This window comes from Chrysemys picta, chromosome 9, assembly GCF_011386835.1.
Source record: "Chrysemys picta bellii isolate R12L10 chromosome 9, ASM1138683v2, whole genome shotgun sequence".
Lineage (NCBI taxonomy): Eukaryota > Metazoa > Chordata > Testudines > Emydidae > Chrysemys > Chrysemys picta.
The window spans coordinates 74,198,844-74,209,533 of record NC_088799.1 but is presented as its reverse complement, the minus strand read 5'-3'; positions in this window follow the sequence as shown (position 1 = coordinate 74,209,533).

The following is a 10,690-nucleotide window of genomic DNA, read 5'->3' as shown; positions in this document are numbered from 1 at the left end:
ATCTGTTCAATTAATAAAATATTAGTAAAAAATAAAACAAACATCCAATGCCAATCTCCCCACTAGCTATCCACCTCAAAAAAACAATAAAGATGTTGTAGATTTGTAATAAATACTAGAGCTTACATACAGGATAGACATCATACTATTAAAAAGATAAGGGAAGAGGCCCTCTTCCACAGTATATGAGTGGTAGTGTAGGAAGGTATGCTACTTGTGAGGTGGATTTTGTTTTACACTAGCCTATAAAATAACTTTTGTTTACTCAGACTATTTTGATCTAACATGCAGTAAAGGAGATGCCAAGCAACCTCAACTCCCATTGACTGATGGGAGCTGAGGCCATACTAGACTTCACTAGACTGGCCCATTATATGAAAACCTAACAAGTACATTTTTATTGCTTCAAAATAAAGACATGTGGGTAGTTTTTTCCCTTAATAGTTTCGTTTATTACAAGATCCATTTCCCTTGATTTGTGTGTGTGAAAAGAGGTAAAAAAAAGGTGTGTGTATATATAAAATAAATGGCCTCACATATGGCATACTATTCAATTTTTGTAAACATCTCATTTGTGTGTAGCAGCTTATGCCAACATTTTCATTGCATTGGAATAGAAGTTTGTCTCCTACAAATCTCTTTCAGGCAGTACAGTATCTGCATATAGGAGGTGGTTTGCAGTCCAAGCAATATTTAAATGGGATAGAATTCATCTATGATAACAATAAGAGCCTTCGAGGAACAGTTTGCCTGACAGAAGGGAGTTTTAACAGCACAAAATGTTCACTAACTGCACTCTAAGCCAGGGCAGAATGGAATAGCGGCGAGAAAATGTGTATTCCCCCACCGCTCCCCCACAGAATGTTATGTGAACAATTTTTTTTTTACACTGATATCTGATTTTCAAATGTGGTAATACATGACAATGATGATAGTGGGGTATTTTATAACAAGGTCTCAGTTAAAAGATTTTTGTGGGATAGAGCTGGATTTAGGAATAATCCCTTTATCCCAGGACTTGTCTATACTACACAATTAAGTCAATTTAAGTTGTGTGAATGTACAAGCCACCACTGCATGTCCAAAGTAGCAGCACTTGATCAGTGGTAGCTATCCCACTGTGCAACTCGCCACTATTTAGTGCAGGGTGATTTAGGAAGGGTTTGCAATGCCTCATGGGAGCAGGATCAGTGTCCTATGATGCAGTTTTCTCCATCCCCTCATTCCATGGGCATCGTAGGATGTTTCATGTTGCTTTTCAAAAGCCTCTGTAACCTGCACATCCACCATATCTGTCAGACAGCATGGATCCTGTACTGCTCTTCAATCTTGTGCTGAGCATTACAAACACAATGCATCTGATCCTGCAGTATTTCCTGAGCTGTGAGTCTGATGATGGTGCCTTGGAGGCTGCCTTGCTGTGTGCCATGGCATTTGTGGAGCAGCTGCACGTGGTGGATGGCTAGTTCTGTGCACAAGAAACGAGCACTGACTGGTGAGATTGCATCATTAAGCAGGTATAGGGTGACAAGCACTGGTGTCAGAACTTTCAGATGTGCAAGGCCACCTTCTTAGAACTGTGTGTGGAGGTTGTCCCAGCCCTTTGGTGCAGCAACACCAAAATGAGAGCTGCACTCACGGTGAAGAAGCGAGTGGCAATTGCTGCATGAAAGCTGGCACCACCAGATTTCTACAGATCAACCGGGAATCAGTTTGGAGCTGGGAAATTCACCATGGGGGTTGCTGTGATGCAAATGTGCAGGGCACTTAGTCACATCCTGCTACGAAGGACTGTGACTCTGGACAATGTGCAGGAAATAGTGGATGGTTTTGCAGCAATGGGGTTCTCGAACTGCGGTGGGGCAATAGCAGGCACACATATCCCCTTTTTGGCCCCAGACCACCTAGTGATGGATTACATCAGCAGAAAGGGTTACTTTTCCATGCTATTACTACTGGATCACTGGGGTCGTTTCACAGACATCAATGCGGGCTGGTCAGGGAAGGTGCATGACGCATGTACCTGTAGGAACACAGGTTTGTGCAGAAAGCTGCAAGCAGAGCCTTTCTTTCCAGACCTGAGGATTACCATTGGGGATGTGGAAATGCCAGTAGTGACCCTGGGAGAGCCAGACTACCCCTTCCTCCCATGGCTCATGAAGCCATACACCAGCCACCTCAACAGCATCAACTGTTGGCACTGCAACAACAGGCTCAGCAGGTGCAGAATGACTGGTGAATGTGCCTTTGCCTGTTTGAAGGCTGCTGGTGCTGTATACTCAGAATGTTAGGCCTCAGTGAGGACAATATCCCCATGGTAATAGCTGCCTGCTGTGTGCTTCATAATAATTGTGACACAAAAGGGGGAAACGTTTCCACAGGGGTGGAATACGGAGGTGGATCAGTTGTCTGCTGATTTTGAGCAGTCAGAAACCAGGGTATAAGAAGAGCTCAATGGGGAGCTATTTGGCTTAAGGGGGCTTTGAAGGAGCATTTTAACAGTAAGCCTCAGTGGTGTGTGTTGTTGTGGGCTGAGCCTGGCTCTTTTTTTTTTTGGAGTGTACTATAAACTTCATAATGATTGCTATGTGGGCACTACTATAACAATGCAAATGCACCTATTGCTATTGTCTGTCAATGTTAGCAGCAGCCAGCATACGTTGGAGACTAATAAACAAATTGAGTTTCCATAAATAGATTTTTATTCCCCACCCATACAAACATACCTATGTAATGCTGAAGTAAACTTCATATATACAGGGAAGAGTATCTTTAAAGGAGAAAGAACAGGGAATTAACAAGCACATACACCAATAAGGCTCTCACACCTGGGTGTATGTGCAGCTCTAATTGTGCGTGGTCTCCCACCTGGTGGAGTGCCTGGGGCAATGCTGTGGCCCCAGTAGATATGTGGAATGTGGAAAGGACAGAGATACTATTGTGAGTGCATTCACTCCCCTTGATCCACAGAAGTTGCAAGCACAACATTTTTACTTCCCATTGTGATTCAGAGAGAATGGTGGCAGTCCCAGTCCCATAGTGTGTATGGCCTGGAGGTCAGGGGCCAAGTTTGGACAATAAGGTGGGGGTAGCACTTGGGCATCAGTACAAGTGGATAGTGCAACTGAACTAAATGCTGGCACAGTTCTCCACAGGCTGTGGTGATTTTAGCCTCACTCATGAGGATAACTGAGGCTGAAAGGGAACAGCTCCTGCATTCATTTGGTTGCAGACCGGGTTGGTACGCTGCTAGCCTGTGCGTGGCAATGGTGCTTGCTGAACTAATTACTGAATGGCGTGGCAAAGTATCCTACCATGGGGGAAGAAACAAGGCAATCCTCCCAAGAAACCTTTGGCAGAGGATTGCAGATTACCTCCAGGAAAATGTCCTAGAGATCTCTATGGAGGATTCACGGGACACCCCATAAACAAACTGTTCCGCAGGTCCCCCTCTGCATAGCTATACAGGGGAATGAGAAGCAGATAGCAACTGTACCTCTACTGGTTATTTCACTACCTCTTCTAGCCTGATTTAAAAAAAAAAAAGTACATGAGCAGATTTCTCCCTGCAATACTGAAGCAAACCACAGGTTCCCTCCCCTGCATCAGGCTTGTCAGTGTTGGACTGCTGGGAGTGATTTGACTAGTCAGGGGTCAAAAGCAGGTCCTGGCTCACCATGCTACTGGAGCCCCTGTCACCTGTCCCACATACTCCTCCTCCTCCAGCACCTCATCTTTAGGCAGGGCCATCCTTACCCATACGCAAAATATGCAGCTGCCTGCTCCTCCAGCCCCTGCTCTGTCTCTTCCCATGGCCCTGTCCCTGCTCCACTCCAGCCCCGCCCCCACTTCACCCCTTCCCGAGGACTGCAGGAGGGATCAGGCCTGCCCTGCACTCACTGGTAGGGTTACCATATTTCAACAATCAAAAAAGAGGATGGGAGGAGCCCCGCCCTAGCCCCGCCCCTGCCCTAGCCCCGCCCCTGCCCTAGCCCCGCCCCTGCCCCTTCCACTCCCTCCCACTTCCTGCCCCCTCAGAACTCCCAACCCCCCCCACTCCTTGTCCCCTGACTGCCCCCCAGGACTCCACCCCCTCCCTAAGCCTCCCTGCCTCTTGTCCCCTGACTGCCTCCTCCTGAGACCTTCCCCACATCCTAACTGGCCCCCTAGGATCCTACCCCCTACCTGTCCCCTGACTGCCCCAACCCTTATCCACACCCCCACCCCCTGACAGCCCCTCCCAGAACTCCTGACCCATCTAAACCCCTCTGCTCCCTGTCCCCTGACTGCCCCCTCCTGGGACCCCTGCTCCTAACTGCCCTCCAGAACCCCACCCCCTACCTAAGCCTCCCTGTTCCTTATCCCCTAACTGCCCCTTCCTAAGACCCCACCCCAACTGTCCCCCAGGACCCTACCTCCTACCTGTACCCTGACTGCCCAAAACCTTATCCACCCTCCCCCAGAAAGCCCGCCCCGAACTCCCGCTCCCTCCCCCGCTCCCTGTCCCCTGACTGCCCCCTCCTGGGACCCCTGCTCCTAACTGCCCTCCAGAACCCCACCCCCTATTTATGTACAGGCGTGACTACCTGCCCTTTCCTGGTTACTATACGCGGCCAGTCCGCATCCACATCCAGTAGTTAAAATAAATAAATAAATAAACTAATAATTTAAATTGGAATTTCATCCATTAATAAGTATTTATTATATAGTTAAAACCATTCTATTGAAGGGCAGATATTAAATAACACTAAATATGTTAATGTTCAAAACAATATTAAAAATTTGAAAATTTAGAGCATGGAAACCAAAATAGCTAAAATTTAGTTTTGGCAAGATACACGGAATGGAAACTCCGGGATCTTTACCTGTCACTGAATATAGCCATCATACCAATAGTGGAATATAAAACAAGTCTACATATACTCTCCTTAAAATTTTTACTTCTGTCCATTCCCAATAATTGTAACAAATCATTATTCCCTTCACTCCACTTGCCACGCGCCCCAAGCACAAAACCAAAGAAGTGGATATTTTTACCTCCCGTTAAGTTTTTAATTTCTTCCTCTAACTCAAGATAATAAGCCACCTTCTCACTGTGGGCTTGTTCCAAACTTCCGGCATTATCCTCCCATCGCACTGTAACATCAACCACCACTGCTGTATCTCCTTTTATAAATATAATATCCGGCTTTCTTAACTCACCCTTACTATTTCTCAAATGGGGCTCTATCATTGCCTTCCACCCTAATTTACCAACCTTATCCACAACTGCAGACACTACTCTATTATGCCTTTTTATCCTAGCATTCTTAGTCTTATAACATTGTCCTGAGATATGGGGAACAGTCTCCCGCACTTTACCGCACCATCTACAAAGAGCATTCACACCTCCTCTTCCTCTTGCTAATGTCTCCCTAGTAGGATAAATATTTGCCCTAAGCTGCAATGCTGCGATATACGCTGACGATTTAACTTTACTAGAGTTTCTAAAAATCGAATTACTAATTAAATCATTTTTAAAATATTTTATCCCTATTCCCTGACATCTCAGTTCCGACCATCTTAAAAATTCCTCTTCCCTCCATTTCTTGGGATGAGATGTTACTGCACTAAATGACAATATTTTATCCACAAGATTTTCTCCTGCATATAGATAAGATAGGTCCATCCAATCATCTCTCGAGACAATATGTCTCCTCCATTTACGAATTAACATATTTGGGATTTGCACACTAAACTTAGTGAGAGCTAAACCACCATCCCTACCTCTAGAATAAAATATCCCATCTGTGGTACACTGAGGTAAATGTAAAATCTCTTTAACTATTTTTCTAACTAACACATCAAGATCGTCTAAAAGATTAAAAGGGGGTTCTATTAAAAGAAGATTATAAAATAGCTTCGGTAAGATGTATGTCTGTAAAATTAATATTTTTTGGGCCGGTTTTAATGGGGCCTTAATTAAATTCTCACTCCAATCTTTCAATTTTTCTTTAAGTACCGGTCCCCCTACACCTATCCAGGGATCTATTCTAGCCCCTAAATATTTTTCAAAATCCCCTGGTTGAACATATTCAATCTTCTCTGACCCTATCTGCCAATTATCCTTAGGATTAACTACATAGGTTTTATGTTTAGTTAAAATATGAAAGCCTTTCGTTTTCTTCACATTAACAGAGAGATTAGTATTTTTACAAAACTCCTCTAAGATACCCAAATTTTTGATCATTCCTTTATATGAGCTACTTAAAATTGCCACATCATCGGCAAAAGCCAATGACGTGACACTATTACCCTTAACATAAAAACCACTTCCTTCTACTTCTAATCTAGTTAAAAGGGGATCCATAGCAATATTAAACAAAATTGGGGACAACGGGTCACCCTGCTTGACCCCCCTCCTAATTAAAATAGACTCAGTAGCTTCATCACCCACCCATACCCTAGTTGTGCAATTATCATAAAGGTCCCTAATAATATCTATAAAATGTTCATCTATACCAAATCTTCTCAACCCGGCTATTATATGTCCGTGTCCCACAGAATCAAATGCTTTAGCCAGATCTACGAACACTATTGCAATTTCATTCCCATTTCGTTTAGCCCCTTTAATCAAATTATCTAATATAGCAATATTTTCCTCACACCCAGGGGCGGATATAAACCCTTTTTGTCTACTACATATCTTAACTGTTTCCACCAGTCTTTTTGCTAATATTTTGGTATAGATTCTAATCCAAACTGACCCAATTGTCAATGGTCTCCAAGATGTTAACTTCTTCATTTCCGCCTCATCTTGTGTCTTTGGTATTAAAATCGTTCTATTTTTCTTAAATTCATCTGGTACCTGTCTATTTAGAAACCATATATTAAAAATTTTTGTAAGTATTAAGGAGTCTAAATTAAAAATATCCCACAAATTGCTCACTTTTACTTTATCTGGGCCAGGAGCACTATCTTTTCTTATTTCTGTTAAAGCTATTCTAATCTCATCCACAGAGATCGGACTCATTAATATATCATTATCCGCATTCTCTGTGGATGATGGCCACCCTATCATATTACCATGTCCAATTGTTCCCAAAATATTTACATAGTATTCCTCAATTTCTTTCATAGGGATAGCACACTTAGCCTTATCTGGCTCTCCCATTATAATGCGAGTCAATCTTCTTCTATCCTTATCAAATAATTGTTGATAGAATTTATACTTAGCTTTCTTTGTAGCATATCTCCTAATTGCATTAAATTGCTTCCTTCTCCCCTCCTTTCTAATCTTCCCTTTTCCTTTATTCCTCAACTCTATTTGACTTTCATTTCTAGGGTCCTGTCCCTCTACTAATGAATAACATAATTTTTCCAACATTGCCCATCCGAGAGCTTTTGTTAAATCCTCCTTTAATAATCCTTCAATTTCCCCTAAACTATTTATTATTTCTCTTCCCTCCCTACTTTGTTTTCCCCGTTTACATATTTTCTCCACTAAATCCACTTCTGGATGTCCTTTTAGTGGGAAAATCCTCTCTCTTGGGGGCGGAATTTCTAATATATTTACTCTAATGTCCTCTACCTCAGTCACTTCCTCCCTCTCTCCTGTTACCACTAACTTCTTCTTTGCTAATTCTCGTCTTTTATCTGATATTTGTTTATTCGTTTTGGTCCTCATCTCGCTCTCAATACATTTATTTATATTCCTTTTCCCAATATATTTCCTTTCCAACTGTATAAGCTGCGCAACCTCATCTTTAGTCCATATACGAGATCTAGTCGATCCCTCTTTGATCTTACTTTTAGCAGCCATATCTTCTTTTCTTTGCTCATTCCTCACAGCAGGGTGTCTATGTCTACAGTGTTGGCTCAATCCAGATCTAGTATGAAAACCAAGCCCACAGACCGAGCACGTATGGCTCTTCATTGGGGTATCCGCCTTCTTGGGTATGCACTTGGGGTAATGGCAAGCTATATTATGATATTGAGAAGATTTTCCACATTTACTACATACAACTCGTATGGCTTTACTTTTATGAACCACATTAATGTGTTTGGCCCATTTACCAAATGTTGGTAATATCTGGGGACATATTGGACAATTAAAACTATCAACGGGATACTCTAAATAAAAAACCCCATCCTTCCACGAACTACTTTCTAATATATTTATATTACTACCAATACTGTTAAGATCCTTATTACGATCCCTATTAAAATCAGTACTTGATTCCCTAACATATGGATCATCAAATGTACTTAAATACTTAAAATCTGGATTAAAACTGTCCATAGTTAAATCATTAAAAGTGTCCCTTGTAAAAACCATCGGTAAGATAGATAAAATCTCCTCACCATGATCATCACAAACATTCTCCTCTACCTCCACTCCATGCTCCACTGGGAGGACTTGATTCTCACTCTCATTCTCATGAGACTTCATTATAGTCCACACCATTTTATCCATTGGTCCAGCGACCCTGATCACACCCCTAATATATTTAACACTGTCAGCCGGGGCATCAAAGCCAACAGCGGGGGCGTTATTAACCCGGTCCAGCGCCAATCCGGTATAAAAATATAAATTACTTTTTTCCATAGCTAAAAGATTTACCCTTCTCAGGGGGAAACTAACCCTTTCCAGGGGGAAACTAACCCGTACCTGGGGGAAACTTACCCTTTCCAGGGGGAAACTAACCCGTGCCTGGGGGAGACTACCCTTACCAGGGGGAATCTAACCCTTACCAGGGGGAATCTAACCCTTACCAGGGGGGCATCCATGTGGCACCATATGGGGCTGCCCAACCCCGTCCCACACCCCACTGAATGTGGGATGTGGGTTCGTCCTCCGCAATCCGCCTGGCTATCCAAGCCAGTTACCGACTCTCACCACGAGGAGGTAGCGGTTGGACTTGCAATCCAGAGGCTTTCCTCAAAGAGGGGTCCCAAACAGCATAATGTCGAGCTCTAACGGGCGTGTGAGAAAAGGCTCAGATCTTGGTAGGGGTTGCCCCTATTGACCGGGCTCACGCCCACCCCCACCTCACCGATAACCCATTCTCTCACTACCCTCAGGCAATGTTTCCGTCCAAGCCCGACAGCTGAGAGGGTCCAGAGACGCATGGAGAGCCATTAAGAGAGCCTCCCTGTTTCTTGTCCCCTAACTGCCCCCTCCTGAGACCCCCCCCACCTGTACCCTGACTGCCCAAAACCTTACACCCCCAACCCCCAGACAGCCCCCCCCAGAACTCCCAAACACCCCCCCGCTCCTTGTCCCCTAACTGCCCCCTCCTGAGACCCCCCCACCTGTACCCTGACTGCCCAAAACCTTACACCCCCAACCCCCAGACAGCCCCCCCCCGAACTCCCTGACCCATCCAACCCTCCCCCCCGCTCCCTGTCTCTTGATTACCCCCTCCCCCAGAACCTCCCTGCCGCTTCTCTGGACCCCAGCCCCCTTACTGTGCTGCAGAGCAGCACGCTCGACAGCGGGGTAGGGCAGCAGGGTCGGAGCTCCAGACGAACAGCCGGCGATCTGTGAATGCAGGGAGGGGGAGGGAGGGAGAGGAGGGGAGTGGTGTCAAGTTTCAGGAGAGAGGCAGGGGGAAGTGCAGGAAGGGCTCGGGCTCTGGCTGTCGGAGCCCCGGCTGGTCTGTAAGCCGCGCGCACGCTCTGCATGGGGCGGGGGGGGGGGGAGGAGGGGAAGTCCGGACATTGACAAATTCCCCCGGACGCTATTTTTAACCCGAAAAAGCCGGACATGTCCAGGGGAATCCGGACGAATGGTAACCCTACTCACTGGGTGGTGGGAAGTGGAGTGACCTGGCCCCAGCCCACTCTACTCTGCCCTCTCGTGCTGGGGGGCAGTTTCCCCCCTGCCTCCCAAGCCTCCTCCTGCCTCCCCCACAGGGGAGCTGCATAGGACACCAAAATGGCTAGGGATGGCCCTGTCCTTAGGGTTCACTGCAGTGGCGTGTGACTCCAGCTCCCCTGAAGTATCCACAGGGCACTTGTCATTGGAGATGGGCCGCCGCCAAGGATGGCATGCATCTACTGGTAGAAGCAGCATGTCTGCAGGTCTGCACCAGAGGAAATATTTGCCTCTCTTGCCTTTTAGTACACCTTGCAGAGCTCCTTGATTTTCACATGGCACTGTTGTGTATCCCTGTGTACCTTTTCTCCTCCACACCCTGAGCGACCTGGTCGCAGATGTCGAAGTTCCTATGGCTAGATCAGAGCTGTGACTTCTCAGCCTCTCACCTCTCCCCACAGCCCCAGGAGATCCACCACCTCCCATGTACTCCAGGCATTTGCTGTATGGAACTGGTATAGTCAGCTGGGCAGTTGCTATGTTTGCTTTCCACACCAAGCAAACAGGAAGAGCAATTTCAAAAATTCCTGGGACTTTAAAAGGGGACAGGCATTTAACGATGTAGCTGGCTGCCGGGCAGCAGAGTTCAAAACTGACAAGAGTGGTCATGGTGGAGCATTGCTGGACCCCTCCTGGAGACTACTTAGGTCAACATAAGCAATGTCTTACTGCATCGCCCTAACTACATTGACCTAAGCATTACACCTCTCGTTGATGTGGTTTTATTAGGTCGGCACAGCGGGTGAGTTAAAGCGGTGTGAAAGACACTGAAGTGCAGACACCTTTGTATTTAGGTTGATGTAAACTGCCTTATGTTGACCTAACTTTGTA